Source organism: Panulirus ornatus, chromosome 46, assembly GCF_036320965.1.
Source record: "Panulirus ornatus isolate Po-2019 chromosome 46, ASM3632096v1, whole genome shotgun sequence".
NCBI classification, from domain to species: domain Eukaryota; kingdom Metazoa; phylum Arthropoda; class Malacostraca; order Decapoda; family Palinuridae; genus Panulirus; species Panulirus ornatus.
Genome location: NC_092269.1, coordinates 12,894,287 through 12,913,901, shown reverse-complemented (window position 1 = coordinate 12,913,901; position 19,615 = coordinate 12,894,287). Strand labels below are relative to the sequence as shown.

General features: G+C 41.9%; 1 protein-coding gene across 1 annotated transcript in view; it reads left to right on the top strand.

Moving 5' to 3' along the window:
- Positions 1-2,464: 2,464 nt before the first annotated feature.
- Positions 2,465-19,615, top strand: part of LOC139763309 (sodium/hydrogen exchanger 2-like) — a 378,447-nt gene continuing 361,296 nt past the window's right edge. Inside the window, exon 1 of the mRNA XM_071689332.1 lies at positions 2,465-2,816. The gene's annotated coding sequence lies outside the window, so the exon portion shown is untranslated. The remainder of the gene's footprint in view (positions 2,817-19,615) is intronic.

Sequence of the window (19,615 nt, the reverse complement as noted above, 5' to 3'; positions counted from 1 at the left end):
ATGTTACATGTAACACGTGACAACACTTGGTCACTACAGTGTTACTAGTGAGTCCTGTAGACTGACCTCGCCTCTGGGGAAAATGGTACCAGCAATAGATAGAAACTGTAGATAGCAACATGAGGTAGACGTAGTATGTAGGAACATCAGGCGGAAACAGTAGGTAGAAGTGGTAGGTCGGAACATTAGTTTGGAAAATTAAGTAGCCATTATGTAGTATTCAGTAGCAACATTAAGTAGCCATTATGTAGTATTCAGTAGCAACATTAAGTAGCCATTATGTAGTATTCAGTAGCAACATTAAGTAGCCATTATGTAGTATTCAGTAGCAACATTAAGTAGCCATTATGTAGTACTCAGTAGGAACATTAAGTAGCCTTATGTAGTAGTCAGTACAACATTAAGTAGCCATTATGTAGTATTCAGTAGCAACATTAAGTAGCCATTATGTAGTACTCAGTAGGAACATTAAGTAGCCATTATGTAGTACTCAGTAGGAACATTAAGTAGCCATTATGTAGTATTCAGTAGCAACATTAAGTAGCCATTATGTAGTAGTCAGTAGCAACATTAAGTAGACATTATGTAGTAGTCAGTAGCAACATTAAAGTAACCATTATGTAGTAGTCAGTAGCAACATTAAGTAGCCATTATGTAGTAGTCAGTAGCAACATTAAGTAGACATTATGTAGTAGTCAGTAGCAACATTAAAGTAGCCATTATGTAGTAGTCAGTAGCAACATTAAGTAGACATTATGTAGTAGTCAGTAGCAACATTAAGTAGCCATTATGTAGTAGTCAGTAGCAACATTAAGTAGCCATTATGTAGTAGTCAGTAGCAACATTAAGTAGACACATGTAGTTGTCAGTAGGAACTTCAGGAAGATACATTAGGTAGAAGTAGTCTGTAGGAACAGTCGGTAGATACGTTAGGTAGAAGTATTCGGTAGAAACAGGTAGATACATTAGGTAGAAGTAGTCAGTAGGAACGTTAGGTTGAAGTAATCGGTAGAAACATGTAGCTACATTAGGTAGAAGTAGTCAGTAGGAACATTAGGTAGAAATAGTCAGTAGGAACATTAGGAATATACATTAGGTAGTAGTCACTAGGAACATTAGGTAAATACATAAGGTAGAAGTAGTCAGTAGGAACATTAGGTAGAACGTTAGGTAGAAGTAGTCAGTAGGAGCATTAGGCAGATACATTAGGTAGTAGTCACTAGGAACATTAGGTAAATACATTAGGTAGAAGTCAGTAGGAACAGTAGGTAGATACATTAGGTAGAAGTAGTCAGTAGGAACGTTATGTAGATACATTAGGTAGTAGTCACTAGGAACATTAGGTAGATACATTAGGTAGAAGTAGTCAGTAGGAACAGTAGGTGGATACGTTAGGTAGAAGTAGTCAGTGGGAACACTCGGTAAATACGTTAGGTAGAATTAGTCGGAACAGTAGGTAGATACATTAGGTAGAAGTAGTCAGTAGGTAGATACGTTAGGTAGAAGTAGTCAGTAGGTACATTAGGTAGATTCATTAGGTAGAAGTAGTCTAGGAACAGTAGGTAGATACGTTTGGTAGAAGTAGTCGGTAGGAACACTCGGTAGATACGTTAGGTAGAATTAGTCAGAACAGTAGGTAGATACGTTAGGTAGAATTAGTCAGAACAGTAGGTAGATTCGTTAGGTAGAAGTAGTCAGTAGGAACAGTAGGTAGATACGATAGGAAGTAGTCAGTAGGAACAGTAGGTAGATACGTTAGGTAGAAGTCGGCAGTAGGAACAGTAGGTAGATACGTTAGGTAGAAGTAGTCAGGAGGAACATTAGGTAAATACCTAAGGTAGAAGTAGTCTATAGGAACATTAGGTAGATACGTTAGGTAGTAGTCAATAGGAACAGTAGTTAGGAGCCCCTGGAAACTACGCTAGAGTTGGCCTCTTCCCCCAGAGGATGAGGAACATAAGGCTAAGAAGCAGCACTGAGAGACTTCTGACTTGGCCACACGTTGAGGGGAGTCCCCGGAAGATAGACAGATAGATAGATAGATAATTCTTTTCTATGTAATACTTCTCTAATGTTCTTCGTAAGTTCGACCTACGAAGAGGACGTTCTGGCCTGGCCGATAAATTCACAATTTTGACCATCAACTACGCTTTGTCAGTTTGTTAATTGCTGGTCTTAGGCCACTTTATTTATGATTTGATAATCGATATATACAACAGTTGATATTTGTTATGAATGAAGAAAATAAAGGCCATTTTGACTAGGACAGCGGGTCTTTGGAACTGTCTTTGCCGGCGAACTTGGTTTTTTCTGTGGTGCTGCAGGACAATGTCCTGCTTCTGATATGCTTATTAGCATATCACATTTTATGTGTTGTGACCTTTTTTTTCCCGCCCAGTGATTTTCCTGTTGCCTGGCAGCAGTTTTCATTGCTGGATATCTGGTCATATCCAATTGAAGGGGTACTTGTGATTGCGGGACTACGAAGGGAACCCTATCATTTATTAATTATACTGAGGACAAAATTATCAAATATGCACCAACTTTGTAAATTCCACGTGTCTCAACTTATTCAAAATTTTGTCTGCAAACTTTCGTGTGTTTTCATATCGCCATTGTGTGTTGCTATTGCTGCTCATAAAATGTATAGTCAATTCGTGCCAAACAGATCTGTTAGATTAGATCAATATAAAGACTTCTGAAATGCCCAGTGGAGGATCCTGTTGGGAGGATATTATTCTTCCCATGTAGGGCGTGGCTCAGCAGCTGCGACCGTACTGCTGTATGTTTGCATTGTGACTAGCAATACTTATCACGTAAGTTTATAAAATAACCATACCTGTTTTATTAGTCAGAACTGTGTAAACAACTTTATTACCCCCATTATAGGTATTAAACCATTTTGAACCTTGAAAAAATTTAGGGTTCATTACTGTTTTGTACTAAGTAGAACCTTTTGTGGTTGTGATTCCTTCCAATACCTTCTAGTACCACTCCTAATATCATACTTCTCTCCGAGACAGTTGTCTACTGATGATCTCACTTGTCATTTTTTCATGTCTGACTGTAGTCTCCAGTGACAATTCCGGTTAGAGTTGGTGTTTGTGTTTATTCCAACATCAACACCTTGTTGCACTCTTAAGAGGATATTGAGTCCCCAAACTTTGATGTGATATGGCTCAAGGTCTGTCTCCCAACCACCACACTTTTGCTGGTTACCCCTATTGCTCTCCTAATTTTACAAATTTTATATCTTTTTTCTGCTATCAGGACTCCTGTCATGAGACTGACATCTTTTCACCCACATGATGAGATCCTATACCTCAGGGGTTTCAATGTTCACCATTGGGAATGGTTGAATTCTTCCTATATGGATGATTGAGGGATGGAAGCCCTCATGTTCTCTTCTTAATTATTTAAAGTAAATTATATCCCACCCTATCCATATTCCTGACTGCTGTGACCACTCTCCCAATATTCTGGGTTCTGTTTTTCACTTCTCGTGCATTTTACTGCAAGTACATGATCTCGCCCCAGTTGGTTCATCTGATCACACGCTCACAAATACAAATGTATCTATTTTAATGGCACCTCCCCCTCCACCAGCCCCTTCTAAGTGTAAACACTGGCACCTCAACAGAGCTGACTGGAATAGCTTGCATAACTTCTTTTCTGACTTTCCTTGGTTAAATTAGTCTCCTAATGTGGTGATGCTTGTCATCACCAGATGCAGAGCAGAGGTTATCCTTGCGGGAATGGATGCATTTATCCCCTCTTCCTCCAATATGTCCTCTTCATTCAATCCATAGTTCAACTTTTCTGTTTAAGGCCATTCAGGCAAGGGATCAGGCATATCAGACTTTGAAAAATTCTCCTTCCTCTGATTCCCATTCATCTTTCATCACTGCCCAAAATCACTGCAAGCACATTGTCTGTGAGGCAAAGTGTTGCTTTAGCTCTTTAGTTCATTAGCTAAGGGCATCTCTAACAACTTCTGACAATATTACTATAACTGTCCCTGTTGTTGACAAAGCATCTGTCTTTGGCTCCCATTTCTCCTGTAACTCCACCTGGATGACTCTAACATTCCTTCATCCCTTGATGTTTCTTTTACTAATCGGATGCCCCACCTGTAATTTCTTTTTGGACTGACTGAAAAGTGCTTCTTTCTCTAGACGCAAGCAAGGGTTATAGTCCAGCTGGCATCATCCCCATGTACTGAAAGAGAGTGGCTCTGAACTTGTGCCTGTGCTTGCTCATCTGTTCTGTTTCTGTTTAAAAACCGAAACTTTTCCTACTCCTTGGAAGCATACATTGATGCATTCTATCCCTAAGAAGGGTGAATGTTTTGATCGTGCTAACTATTGTCCTATTGCTTTAATATCTATGGTTTCCAAAGTCTTTGAATCCCTCCTAAACTTCCATATCCTTAGACCCCTCGAAAATCACAATATGGGGTTTTTGGTCGAGGTGACGTGCTGTTAGTGGATTGAATCAAGGCATGTGAAGCATCTGGGGTAAGCTATGGAAAGCTGTGTAGGTATGTATATTTGCGTGTGTGGACGTATGTATATACATGTGTATGGGGGGGGGTTGGGCCATTTCTTTCGTCTGTTTCCTTGCGCTACCTCGCAAACGCGGGAGACAGCGACAAAGTATAATAAATAAAAAATATATATGTATATATATATATATATATATATATATATATATTGTAGTGAGTGAGTGAGATGAAGAAGTAAGAGTATTAGTGAAAGAGAAGACAGAGGCATTTGGACGATTTTTGCAGGGAAAAAATGCAATTGAGTGGGAGATGTATAAAAGAAAGAGACAGGAGGTCAAGAGAAAGGAGCAAGAGGTGAAAAAGAGGGCAAATGAGAGTTGGGGTGAGAGAGTATCATTAAATTTTAGGGAAAATAAAAAGATGTTCTGGAAGGAGGTAAATAAAGTGCGTAAGACAAGGGAGCAAATGGGAACTTTAGTGAAGGGCACAAATGGGGAGGTGATAACAAGTAGTGGTGATGTGAGAAAGAGATGGAGTGAGTATTTTGAAGGTTTGTTGAATGTGTTTCATGATAGAGTGGCAGATATGGGGTTTTTGGTCGAGGTGGTGTGCAAAGTGAGAGGGTTAGGGAAAATGATTTGGTAAACAGAGAAGAGGTAGTAAAAGCTTTGCGGAAGATGAAAGCCGGCAAGGTAGCAGGCTTGGATGGTATTGCAGTGGAATTTATTAAAAAAGGGGGTGACTGTATTATTGACTAGTTGGTAAGGTTATTCAATGTATGTATGACTCATGGGGAGGTGCCTGAGGATTGGCGGAATGCGTGCATAGTGCCATTGTACAAAGGCAAAGGGGATAAGAGTGAGTGCTCAAATTACAGAGGTATAAGTTTGGTGAGTATTCCTGGCAAATTATATGGGAGGGCATTGATTGAGAGGGTGAAGGCATGTACAGAGCATCAGATTGGGGAAGAGCAGTGTGGTTTCAGAAGTGGTAGAGGATGTGTGGATCAGGTGTTTGCTTTGAAGAATGTATGTGAGAAATACTTAGAAAAGCAAATGGATTTGTATGTAGCATTTATGGATCTGGAGAAGGCATATGATAGAGTTGATAGAGATGCTCTGTGGAAGGTATTAAGAATATATGGTGTGAGAGGCAAGTTGTTAGAAGCAGTGAAAAGTTTTTATTGAGGTTGTAAGGCATGTGTACGTGTAGGAAGAGAGGAAAGTGATTGGTTCTCAGTGAATGCAGGTTTGCGGCAGGGGTGTGTGATGTCTCCATGGTTGTTTAATTTGTTTATGGATGGGGTTGTTAGGGAGGTGAATGCAAGAGTTTTGGAAAGAGGGGCAAGTATGAAGTCTGTTGTGGATGAGAGAGCTTGGGAAGTAAGTCAGTTGTTGTTCGCTTATGATACAGCGCTGGTGGCTGATTCATGTGAGAAAGTGCAGAAGCTGGTGACTGAGTTTGGTAAAGTGTGTGAAAGAAGAAAGTTAAGAGTAAATGTGAATAAGAGAAAGGTTATTAGGTACAGGAGGGTTGAGGGTCAAGTCAATTGGGAGGTAAGTTTGAATGGAGAAAAACTGGAGGAAGTAAAGTCTTTTAGATATCTGGGAGTGGATCTGGCAGCGGATGGAACCATGGAAGCGGAAGTGGATCATAGGGTGGGGGAGGGGGCGAAAATCCTGGGAGCCTGGAAGAACGTGTGGAAGTCGAGAACATTATCTCGGAAAGCAAAAATGGGTATGTTTGAAGGAATAGTGGTTCCAACAATTTTGTATGGTTGCGAGGCATGGGCTATGGATAGAGTTGTGCGCAGGAGGGTGGATGTGCTGGAAATGAGATGTTTGAGGACAATGTGTGGTGTGAGGTGGTTTGATCGAGTAAGTAACGTAAGGGTAAGAGAGATGTGTGGAAATAAAAAGAGCGTGGTTGAGAGAGCAGAAGAGGGTGTTTTGTAATGATTTGGGCACTTGGAGAGAATGAGTGAGGAAAGATTGACCAAGAGGATATATGTGTCGGAGGTGGAGGGAACGAGGAGAAGTGGGAGACCAAATTGGAGGTGGAAGGATGGAGTGAAAAAGATTTTGTGTGATCGGGGCCTGAACATGCAGGAGGGTGAAAGGAGGGCAAGGAATAGAGTGAATTGGATCGATGTGGTATATCGGGGTTGACGCGCTGTCAGTGGATTGAATCAGGGCATGTGAAGCGTCTGGGGTAAACCATGGAAAGCTGTGTAGGTATGTATATTTGCGTGTGTGGACGTGTATGTATATACATGTGTATGGGGGTGGGTTGGGCCATTTCTTTCATCTGTTTCCTTGCGCTACCTCGCAAACGCGGGAGACAGCGACAAAGCAAAAAAAAGAAAAAAAAGAAAATATATATATATATATATATATATATATATATATATATATATATATATATTATATATATATATAATATATATATATATATATATATTATCCCTGGGGATAGGGGAGAAAGAATACTTCCCACGTATTCCCTGCGTGTCGTAGAAGGCGACTAAAAGGGAAGGGAGCGGGGGGCTGGAAATCCTCCCCTCTCTTTTTTTTTTTTTTTTTCCAAAAGAAGGAACAGAGAAGGGGGTCAGGTGAGGATACTCCCTCAAAGGCCCAGTCCTTTGTTCTTAACGCTACCTCGCTAACGCGTGAAATGGCGAATAGTTTGAAAGATATATATATATTTTTTTTTTTTTTTATACTTTGTCGCTGTCTCCCGCGTTTGCGAGGTAGCGCAAGGAAACAGACGAAAGAAATGGCCCAACCCACCCCCATACACATGTATATACATACGTCCACACACGCAAATATACATACCTACACAGCTTTCCATGGTTTACCCGAGACGCTTCACATGCCCTGATTCAATCCACTGACAGCACGTCAACCCCGGTATACAACATCGCTCCAATTCACTCTATTCCTTGCCCTCCTTTCACCCTCCTGCATGTTCAGGCCCCGATCACACAAAATCTTCTTCAGTCCATCTTTCCACCTCCAATTTGGCCTCCCTCTTCTCCTCGTTCCCTCCACCTCCGACACATATATCCTCTTGGTCAATCTTTCCTCACTCATTCTCGCCATGTGCCCAAACCATTTCAAAACACCCTCTTCTGCTCTCTCAACCACGCTCTTTTTATTTCCACACATCTCTCTTACCCTTACGTTACTTACTCGATCAAACCACCTCACACCACACATTGTCCTCAAACATCTCATTTCCAGCACATCCATCCTCCTGCGCACAACTCTATCCATAGCCCATGCCTCGCAACCATACAACATTGTTGGAACCACTATTCCTGCAAACATACCCATTTTTGCTTTCAGAGATAATGTTCTCGACTTCCACACATTCTTCAAGGCTCCCAGAATTTTCGCCCCCTCCCCCACCCTATGATCCACTTCCGCTTCCATGGTTCCATCCGCTGCCAGATCCACTCCCAGATATCTAAAACACTTCACTTCCTCCAGTTTTTCTCCATTCAAACTCACCTCCCAATTGACTTGACCCTCAACCCCACTGTACCTAATAACCTTGCTCTTATTCACATTTACTCTTAACTTTCTTCTTTCACACACTTTACCAAACTCAGTCACCAGCTTCTGCACTTTCTCACATGAATCAGCCACCAGTGCTGTATCATCAGCGAACAACAACTGACTCACTTCCCAAGCTCTCTCATCCCCAACAGACTTCATACTTGCCCATCTTTCCAAAACTCTTGCATTCACCTCCCTAACAACCCCATCCATAAACAAATTAAACAACCATGGAGACATCACACACCCATGCCGCAAACCTACATTCACTGAGAACCAATCACTTTCCTCTCTTCCTACACGTACACATGCCTTACATCCTCGATAAAAACTTTTCACTGCTTCTAACAACTTGCCTCCCACACCATATATTCTTAATACCTTCCACAGAGCATCTCTATCAACTCTATCATATGCCTTCTCCAGATCCATAAATGCTACATACAAATCCATTTGCTTTTCTAAGTATTTCTCACATACATTCTTCAAAGCAAACACCTGATCCACACATCCTCTACCACTTCTGAAACCACACTGCTCTTCCCCAATCTGATGCTCTGTACATGCCTTCACCCTCTCAATCAATACCCTCCCATATAATTTACCAGGAATACTCAACAAACTTATACCTCCGTAATTTGAGCACTCACTCTTATCCCCCTTGCCTTTGTACAATGGCACTATGCACGCATTCCGCCAATCCTCAGGCACCTCACCATGAGTCATACATACATTAAATAACCTTACCAACCAGTCAACAATACAGTCACTCCCTTTTTTAATAAATTCCACTGCAATACCATCCAAACCTGCTGCCTTGCCGGCTTTCATCTTCCGCAAAGCTTTCACTACCTCTTCTCTGTTTACCAAATCAGTTTCCCTAACCCTCTCACTTTGCACACCACCTCGACCAAAACACCCTATATCTGCCACTCTATCATCAAACACATTCAACAAACCTTCAAAATACTCACTCCATCTCCTTCTCACATCACCACTACTTGTTATCACCTCCCCACTTGCGCCCTTCACCGAAGTTCCCATTTCTTCCCTTGTCTTACGCACTTTATTTACCTCCTTCCAGAACATCTTTTTATTCTCCCTAAAATTTAATGATACACTCTCACCCCAACTCTCATTTGCCCTCTTTTTCACCTCTTGCACCTTTCTCTTGACCTCCTGTCTCTTTCTTTTATACATCTCCCACTCAATTGCATTTTTTCCCTGCAAAAATCGTCCAAATGCCTCTCTCTTCTCTTTCACTAATACTCTTACTTCTTCATCCCACCACTCACTACCCTTTCTAATCAACCCACCTCCCACTCTTCTCATGCCACAAGCATCTTTTGCGCAATCCATCACTGATTCCCTAAATACATCCCATTCCTCCCCCACTCCCTTTACTTCCATTGTTCTCACCTTTTTCCATTCTGTACTCAGTCTCTCCTGGTACTTCCTCACACAGGTCTCCTTCTCAAGCTCACTTACTCTCACCACCCTCTTCACCCCAACATTCACTCTTCTTATCTGAAAACCCATACAAATCTTCACCTTAGCCTCCACAAGATAATGATCAGACATCCCTCCAGTTGTACCTCTCAGCACATTAACATCCAAAAGTCTCTCTTTCGCGCGCCTGTCAATTAACACGTAATCCAATAACGCTCTCTGGCCATCTCTCCTACTTACATAAGTATACTTATGTATATCTCGCTTTTTAAACCAGGTATTCCCAATCATCAGTCCTTTTTCAGCACATAAATCTACAAGCTCTTCACCATTTCCATTTACAACACTGAACACCCCATGTATACCAATTATTCCCTCAACTGCCACATTACTCACCTTTGCATTCAAATCACCCATCACTATAACCCGGTCTCGTGCATCAAAACCACTAACACACTCATTCAGCTGCTCCCAAAACACTTGCCTCTCTTGATCTTTCTTCTCATGCCCAGGTGCATATGCACCAATAATCACCCACCTCTCTCCATCAACTTTCAGTTTTACCCATATTAATCGAGAATTTACTTTCTTACACTCTATCACATACTCCCACAACTCCTGTTTCAGGAGTATTGCTACTCCTTCCCTTGCTCTTGTCCTCTCACTAACCCCTGACTTTACTCCCCAGACATTCCCAAACCACTCTTCCCCTTTACCCTTGAGCTTTGTTTGACTCAGAGCCAAAACATCCAGGTTCCTTTCCTCAAACATACTACCTATCTCTCCTTTTTTCACATCTTGGTTACATCCACACACATTTAGGCACCCCACTCTGAGCCTTCGAGGAGGATGAGCACTCCCCGCGTGACTCCTTCTTCTGTTTCCCATTTTAGAAAGTTAATACAAGGAGGGGAGGATTTCTGGCCCCCCGCTCCCGTCCCCTCTAGTCGCTTTCTACGACACGCGAGGAATACGTGGAAAGTATTCTTTCACCCCTATCCCCAGGGATAATACACATATACATATACATATACACACACACACACACACACACACACGCACACATACACACACACACACATATATATATATATATATATATATATATATATATATATATATATATTTTTTTTTTGCTTTGTCGCTGTTTCCCACGTTTGTGAGGTAGCGCAAGGAAACAGCCGAAAGAAATGGCCCAACCCACCCCCATACACATGTATATACATACGTCCACACACGCAAATATACATACCTACACAGCTTTCCATGGTTTACCCCAGTCACTTCACATGCCCTGATTCAATCCACTGATAGCACGTCAACCCGGTATACCACATCGATCCAATGCACTCTATTCCTTGCCCGCCTTTCACCCTCCTGCATGTTCAGGCCCCGATCAATCAAAATCTTTTTCACTCCATCTTTCCACCTCCAATGTGGTCTCCCACTTCTCCTCGTTCCCTCCACCTCTGACACATATATCATCTTGGTCAATCTTTCCTCACTCATTCTCTCCATGTGCCCAAACCATTTCAAAACACCCTCTTCTGCTCTCTCAACCACGCTCTTTTTAATTCCACACATCTCTCTTACCCTTACGTTACTTACTCGATCAAACTACCTCACACCACAAATTGTCCTCAAACATCTCATTTCCAGCACATCCATCCTCCTGCGCACAACTCTATCTATCGCAACCATGCAACATTTTTGGAACCACTATTTCTTCAAACATACCCATTTTTGCTTTCCGAGATAATGTTCTCGACTTCCACACATTCTTCAAGGCTCCCAGATTTTTTGCCCCCTCCCCCACCCTATGATCCACTTCCACTTCCATGGTTCCATCCGCTGCCAGATCCACTCCCAGATATCTAAAACACTTCACTTCCTCCAGTTTTTCTCCATTCAAACTCACCTCCCAATTGACTTGACCCTCAACCCCACTGTACCTAATAACCTTGCTCTTATTCACATTTACTCTTAACTTTCTTCTTTCACACACTTTACCAAACTCAGTCACCAGCTTCTGCAGTTTCTCACATGAATCAGCCACCAGCGCTGTATCATCAGCGAACAACAACTGACTCACTTCCCAAGCTCTCTCATCCCCAACAGACTTCATACTTGCCCCTCTTTCCAAAACTCTTGCATCACCTCCCTAACAACCCCATCCATAAACAAATTAAACAACCATGGAGACATCACACACCCCTGCCGCAAACCTACATTCACTGAGAACCAATCACTCTCCTCTCTTCCTACACATACACATGCCTTACATCCTCGATAAAAACTTTTCACTGCTTCTAACAACTTGCCTCCCACACCATATATTCTTAATACCTTCCACAGAGCATCTCTATCAACTCTATCATATGCCTTCTCCAGATCCATAAATGCTACATACAAATCCATTTGCTTTTCTAAGTATTTCTCACATACGTTCTTCAAAGCAAACACCTGATCCACACATCCTCTACCACTTCTGAAACCACACTGCTCTTCCCCAATCTGATGCTCTGTACATGCCTTCACCCTCTCAATCAATATCCTCCCATATGATTTACCAGGAATACTCAACAAACTTATACCTCTGTAATTTGAGCACTCACTCTTATCCCCTTTGCCTTTGTACAATGGCACTATGCACGCATTCCGCCAATCCTCAGGCACCTCACCATGAGTCATACATACATTAAATAACCTTACCAACCAGTCAACAATACAGTCACCCCCTTTTTTAATAAATTCCACTGCAATACCATCCAAACCTGCTGCCTTGCCGGCTTTCATCTTCCGCAAAGCTTTTACTACCTCTTCTTGTTTACCAACTCATTTTCCCTATCCCTCGCACTTTTTTCTCAACCAAAACACCCTATATCTGCCACTATATCATCAACCACATTCAACAAACCTTCAAAATACTCACTCCATCTCCTTCTCACATCACCACTACTTGTTATCACCTCCTCATTTGCGCCCTTCACTGAAGTTCCCATTTGCTCCCTTGTCTTACGCACTTTATTTACCTCCTTCCAGAACATCTTTTTATTCTCCCTAAAATTTATATATATATATATATATATATATATATATATATATATATATATATTGCGCTACCTCGCAAACGCGGGAGACAGCGACAAAGTATAATAATAATAAAAAAAAATATATATATATATATATATATATATATATATATAGGATCATAGGGTGGGGGAGGGGGCGAAAATTCTGGGGGCCTTGAAGAATGTGTGGAAGTCGAGAACATTATCTCAGAAAGCAAAAATGGGTATGTTTGAAGGAATAGTAGTTCCAACAATGTTGTATGGTTGCGAGGCGTGGGCTATGGATAGAGTTGTGCGCAGGAGGATGGATGTGCTGGAAATGAGATGTTTGAGGACAATGTGTGGTGTGAGGTGGTTTGATCGAGTGAGTAACGTAAGGGTAAGAGAGATGTGTGAAAATAAAAAGAGCGTAGTTGAGAGAGCAGAAGAGGGTGTTTTGAAGTGGTTTGGGCACATGGAGAGGATGAGTGAGGAAAGATTGACCAAGAGGATATATGTGTCAGAGGTGGAGGGAGCAAGGAGAAGAGGGAGACCAAATTGGAGGTGGAAAGATGGAGTGAAAAAGATTTTGTGTGATCGGGGCCTGAACATGCAGGAGGGTGAAAGGAGGGCAAGGAATAGAGTGAATTGGAGCGATGTGGTATACCGGGGTTGACGTGCTGTCAGTGGATTGAATCAAGGCATGTGAAGCGTCTGGGGTAAACCATGGAAAGCTGTGTAGGTATGTATATTTGCGTGTGTGGACGTATGTATATACATGTGTATGGGGGTGGGTTGGGCCATTTCTTTCGTCTGTTTCCTTGCGCTACCCCGCAAACGCGTGAGACAGCGACAAAGTATAAAAAAAAATATATATATATATATATATATTTTTTTTTTTTTTTTTTTTTTTTATACTTTGTCGCTGTCTCCCGCGTTTGCGAGGTAGCGCAAGGAAACAGACGAAAGAAATGGCCCAACCCCCCCCCCCATACACATGTACATACACACGTCCACACACGCAAATATACATACCTACACAGCTTTCCATGGTTTACCCCAGACGCTTCACATGCCTTGCTTCAATCCACTGACAGCACGTCAACCCCTGTATACCACATGACTCCAATTCACTCTATTTCTTGCCCTCCTTTCACCCTCCTGCATGTTCAGGCCCCGATCACACAAAATCTTTTTCACTCCATCTTTCCACCTCCAATTTGGTCTCCCTCTTCTCCTCATTCCCTCCACCTCCGACACATATATCCTCTTGGTCAATCTCTCCTCACTCATTCTCTCCATGTGCCCAAACCATTTCAAAACACCCTCTTCTGCTCTCTCAACCACGCTCTTTTTATTTCCACACATCTCTCTCACCCTTACGTTACTTACTCGATCAAACCACCTCACACCACACATTGTCCTCAAACATCTCATTTCCAGCACATCCATCCTCCTGCGCACATCTCTATCCATAGCCCACGCCTCGCAACCATACAACATTGTTGGAACCACTATTCCCTCAAACATACCCATTTTTGCTTTCCGAGATAATGTTCTCGACTTCCACACATTTTTCAAGGCTCCCAAAATTTTCGCCCCCTCCCCCACCCTATGATCCACTTCCGCTTCCATGGTTCCATCCGCTGACAGATCCACTCCTAAATATCTAAAACACTTCACTTCCTCCAGTTTTTCTCCATTCAAACTCACCTCCCAATTGACTTGACCCTCACCCCTACTGTACCTAATAACCTTGCTCTTATTCACATTTACTCTCAACTTTCTTCTTCCACACACTTTACCAAACTCAGTCACCAGCTTCTGCAGTTTCTCACATGAATCAGCCACCAGCGCTGTATCATCAGCGAACAACAACTGACTCACTTCCCAAGCTCTCTCATCCCCAACAGACTTCATACTTGCCCCTCTTTCCAGGACTCTTGCATTTACCTCCCTTACAACCCCATCCATAAACAAATTAAACAACCATGGAGACATCACACACCCCTGCCGCAAACCTACATTCACTGAGAACCAATCACTTTCCTCTCTTCCTACACATACACATGCCTTACATCCTCGATAAAAACTTTTCACTGCTTCTAACAACTTGCCTCCCACACCATATATTCTTAATACCTTCCACAGAGCATCTCTATCAACTCTATCATATGCCTTCTCCAGATCCATAAATGCTACATACAAATCCATTTGCTTTTCTAAGTATTTCTCACATACATTCTTCAAAGCAAACACCTGATCCACACATCCTCTACCACTTCTGAAACCGCACTGCTCTTCCCCAATATATATATATATATATATATATATATATATATATATATATATATTCTATTTTATTATCTATTATACTTAGTCGCTGTCTCTAGGTTAGCGAGGTAGCGCAAAGAAACAGACGAAAGAATGGCCCAACCCACCGACATACACATGTATATAAATAAATGCCCACACACGCACATATACATACCAATACATTTCATCGTATGCATACATATACATACACAGACATATACATATATACACATGTACATATTCAAACTTGTTACCTTCATCCATTTCCGTCGCCAACCCGCCTCATATACACCCTCTTCTGCTCTCTCAACCACACTCTTTTTATTACCACACATCTCTCTTACCCTTTCATTACTTACTCGATCAAACCATCTCACACCACATATTGTCCTCAAACATTTCATCTCCAACACAACCATCCTCCTCCACACAACCCTATCCATAGCCCATGCCTCGCAACCATATAACATTGTTGGAAACTCTATTCCTTCAAACATACTCATTTTTGCTCTCCGAGATAGCGTTCTCGCCTTCCACACATTCTTCAACGCTCCCAGAACCTTTGCCCCTTCCCCACCCTGTGACTCACTTCCTCTTCCATGGTTCCATCCGCTGCCAGATCAACTCCTAGATATCTAAAACGCTTCACTTCCTCCAGTTTTTCTCCATTCAAACTTACCTCTCAATGTACTTGTTCCTCAACCCTAATGAACCTAATAACCTTGCTCTTACATTTACTCTCAACTCTCTTCTTTCACACACTTTACCATACTCAGTCACCAGCTTCTACAGTTTCTCACCCGAATCAGCCACCAGCGCTGTATCATCAGCGAACAACAACTGACTCACTTCTCAAGCTCTCTCATCCACAACAGACTGCATGCTTGTCCCTCTCTCCAAAACTCTTGCATTCACCTCCCTAACAACCATATCCATAAACAAATTAAACAACAAGAGGGACATCATGCACCCCTACCGCAAACCGACATTCACTGAGAACCAATCACTTTCCTTTCTTCCTACTCGTACATATGCCTTACATCCTTAATGAGCACTTTTCACTGCTTCTAGCAACTTACCTCCCACACCATATACTCTTAATACCTTCCACAAAGCATCTCTATCCACTGTATCATATGCTTGCTCCAGATCCATAAATGCTACATACAAGCCCATCTGCTTTTCTAAGTATTTCTCACATACATTCTTCAAAGCAAACACCTGATCCACACATCCTCTACCACTTCTGAAACCACACTGCTCTTCCCCAATCTGATGATCTGTACATGCCTTTACCCTCTCAACCAATACCTTTGCATATAATTTCCCAGAAATATATATATATATATACATATTTATTTATTTTATTTTGCTTTGTGGCTGTCTCCCGCACCTGCGAGGTAGTGCAAGGAAACAGACGAAAGAAATGGCCCAACCCACCCCCACACACATGCACACACACACACGTCCACACATGCAAACATACACACCCACACATCCCAACGTACACACACAAATACACACACATATACACACATGCACACAATTCACACTGTCTGCCCCTACTCACCCCCATCGCCACCCTGCCACACACGGAATAACATCCCCTCCCCCCTCATGTGCGCGAGGCAGCGCCAGGAAAAGACGATAAAGGCTCCATTCGCTCACACTCAGTCTCCAGCTGTCATGCAATAATGCCCGAAACCACAGCTCCCTTTCCACATCCAGGCCCCACAGAACTTTCCATGGTTTACCCCAGACGCTTCACATGCACTGATTCAATCCATTGACAGCACGTCGACCCCGGTATACCACATCGATCCAATTCACTTTATTCCTTGCCCGCCTCTCACCCTCCTGCATGTTCAGGCCCCGATCACTCAAAATCTTTTTCACTCCATCTTTCCACCTCCAATTTGGTCTCCCACTTCTCCTCATTCCCTCCACCTCCGACACATATATCCTCTTTGTCAATCTTTCCTCTCATTCTCTTCTTGTGCCCAAACCATTTCAAAACACGGTCTTCTGCTCTCTCAACCACTCTCTTTTTTTTTTATTTCCACACATCTCTCTTACCGTTACATTATTTACTCGATCAAACCACCTCTCACCACATATTGTCCTCAAACATCTCATTTCCAGCACATCCACCCTCCTGCGCACAACTCTATCCATAGCCCACGCCTCACAACCATACAACATTGTTGGAACCACTATTCCTTCAAACATACCCATTTTTGCTTTTGGACATGATGTTCTTGACTTCCACACATTCTTCAAGGCTCCCAGGATTTTCACCCCCTCCCCACCCTATGATTCACTTCTGCTTCTATGGTTCCATCTGCTGCCAAATTCACTCCCAGATATCTAAAACACTGTGTTCACTTCCTCCAGTTTTTCTGCATTTAAAAATTTTTTATATATTTTTTATTTTATTTTTTATTTTTTCATGACTGAAATCTTTCAGGTCATGACCTCCCAACAACTAATTTGAGCCACTGACATTAATCCTACTCAGGACCACTAGTGTATATACTTATTCCTGCAGATCCCGAAAAGGCACTGCAACAGGAGATTTGTAAACTTCAGTCATTGATGCCATCTCCATAGCTGTTCATTCCTCATCCATAATAGTCTGCTCAGAGAACTGACATACAACAACCAATTAGACAGCAACTACCAAAAGCCCCTCACAAATTCTTTTATCCCCAGCTCAACCAACCAATAAATCATCACAAAATGCTCTGTACTGCTGTTGGCATACAAAATCTTACATCTCCAGAGAGCTACAGCCACAGTCGAAACACCCTGAAGCTCAGTAAAAATGGCATCGGAAACAAACATACTAGAAATATTCAGTCAACTCAGAGAACACAGCATCCATGTGTCAAGTGACCAGACACACCTAATTCCACTCTCCCATACTTCTAAAGCTACACAACCATAAGGGTACACACAACAAGACATGGAGGAGGACTCAGCACTTATCCATCAACCTGTAACATTCTAGTGCTGTTGAGAGTACAAAACAGTTCGAAAACAATGACAACATCCATTTACTGTTTTTATTGTGAAATGGAAAAGTGCTGTGAATATCCAGTGTTTCTGTTTCTGTATATAGAACATGAATTTGTAAGAACTGGGTAATTCCTACCTTCCTTCACAACTTTCAACTGATCCTTGTAGGTTTGGTTTGAAAAATGCATGCTTGGTATTTCATCTTTATTTACCATTGTGTAAGAAGGTTCGATATTGAAGAAAGTCTAAAAATCCATGAATGTCTTCAGATGTTTCTTATGTAAAACAAATCAGATCAAGAAACACCTCTTCACATTCATTGGAAATAAAGTATGCATAGGGTGTTTAACAGCTGTTAAGGGCTGGTTGGGTGATGCTGGATTCACTGCTTGACTTTCAGCCAATATGTACACACTTTATCCCCTTCCTCTGGTTTTGTATGGTAAAATGCGAAAGATAAGATTAACTCCATGTGCATGTGTTAATGCACATAAAACATTGTATAGATTTGTTTGAATAGATATGATTATTGAATCATTATTTTGTGACATTTGTGGTTGTGTGACAAACACATGGCACACCCTAAATATATGTATCTACACAAGACCAACAGCAACCAACTTTGGTGCATGGCAAAGATCCACATTTGCCACACCAATCCAGCTTCCAATCCTGAAGCATTCCTGGCCTAATCCAATGACATCGCTTCTGTCAAAGAACATACAAACCTACCCTTCAGCCATTACTGAAAAATCAGCCACAAACCAACATAACATTTAGACAGGAAATTCATGAGAAACTTACACAAAAGCCATCCATGAACAGCTGACCACACAAAATCCATCCGTGAACAGCTGACCACCCACCCTTCACACCCAGTGGTGTAAGCAGTGCAGTTAAAACCCTGAAGAAATCTACTACAGGCCCTGGCTACATATCACACTTTCACATAAAACACTATGGTCATGTACTTAAAACTGTCTTCAACAACTCCTGGCTATACAGCGAAATCCCTCAAAGCTGGGAACTTATCAATATGATACCAATCCTAAAACCCTCCAAACCACTCAACTCTCCCTCCTCTTACTGATCTACATCACTTCTATCCAGTGACCAAACTTTGTGAAAAATTGGATCACAACAAAAAGTAAACATCCACCTTTCACCCACACAACATGACTTCAGACTCAACCACTTCACCACCATGCCACACATTGACGTCAGACACACCATAGATGCCTTCAACCAACCAGATCCTTCCTAATGCACAGTACTAGTGGCAGTAGACTTCATTAAAGCATTTGACACTGTTTCCCGACATGTGCAAAAGTTACTTAACACCACCCTTCACAACATTGACAAAAAGACTTTTGACCAGTTTCATAGCTGGCTGTTATGGTGGAAAGCACTCATAATGGCTTCACTTCTAAAATGCTTAAACTCTGCAGTAGAGTTTCCCAAGAAGCACTTTTTTCTCTGATCCTCTTCAGCCTCTTTCTACACAACCTCACGTTACAATTAGCAAACATTATCTTGAAAGTCTTTTTTTTTTATACAAACAATCCCATAATCACATAGCAACACCCTAACACCATATTAGGAACTTCAGACATGTAACATTATACAGTTGAACAATGTCTCACCCAATAGAGAATGTCTGCATCTCCATAGAAGTCTTCAGCCACTCTTTTAGCCCTAGGCAGACATGAATTCAG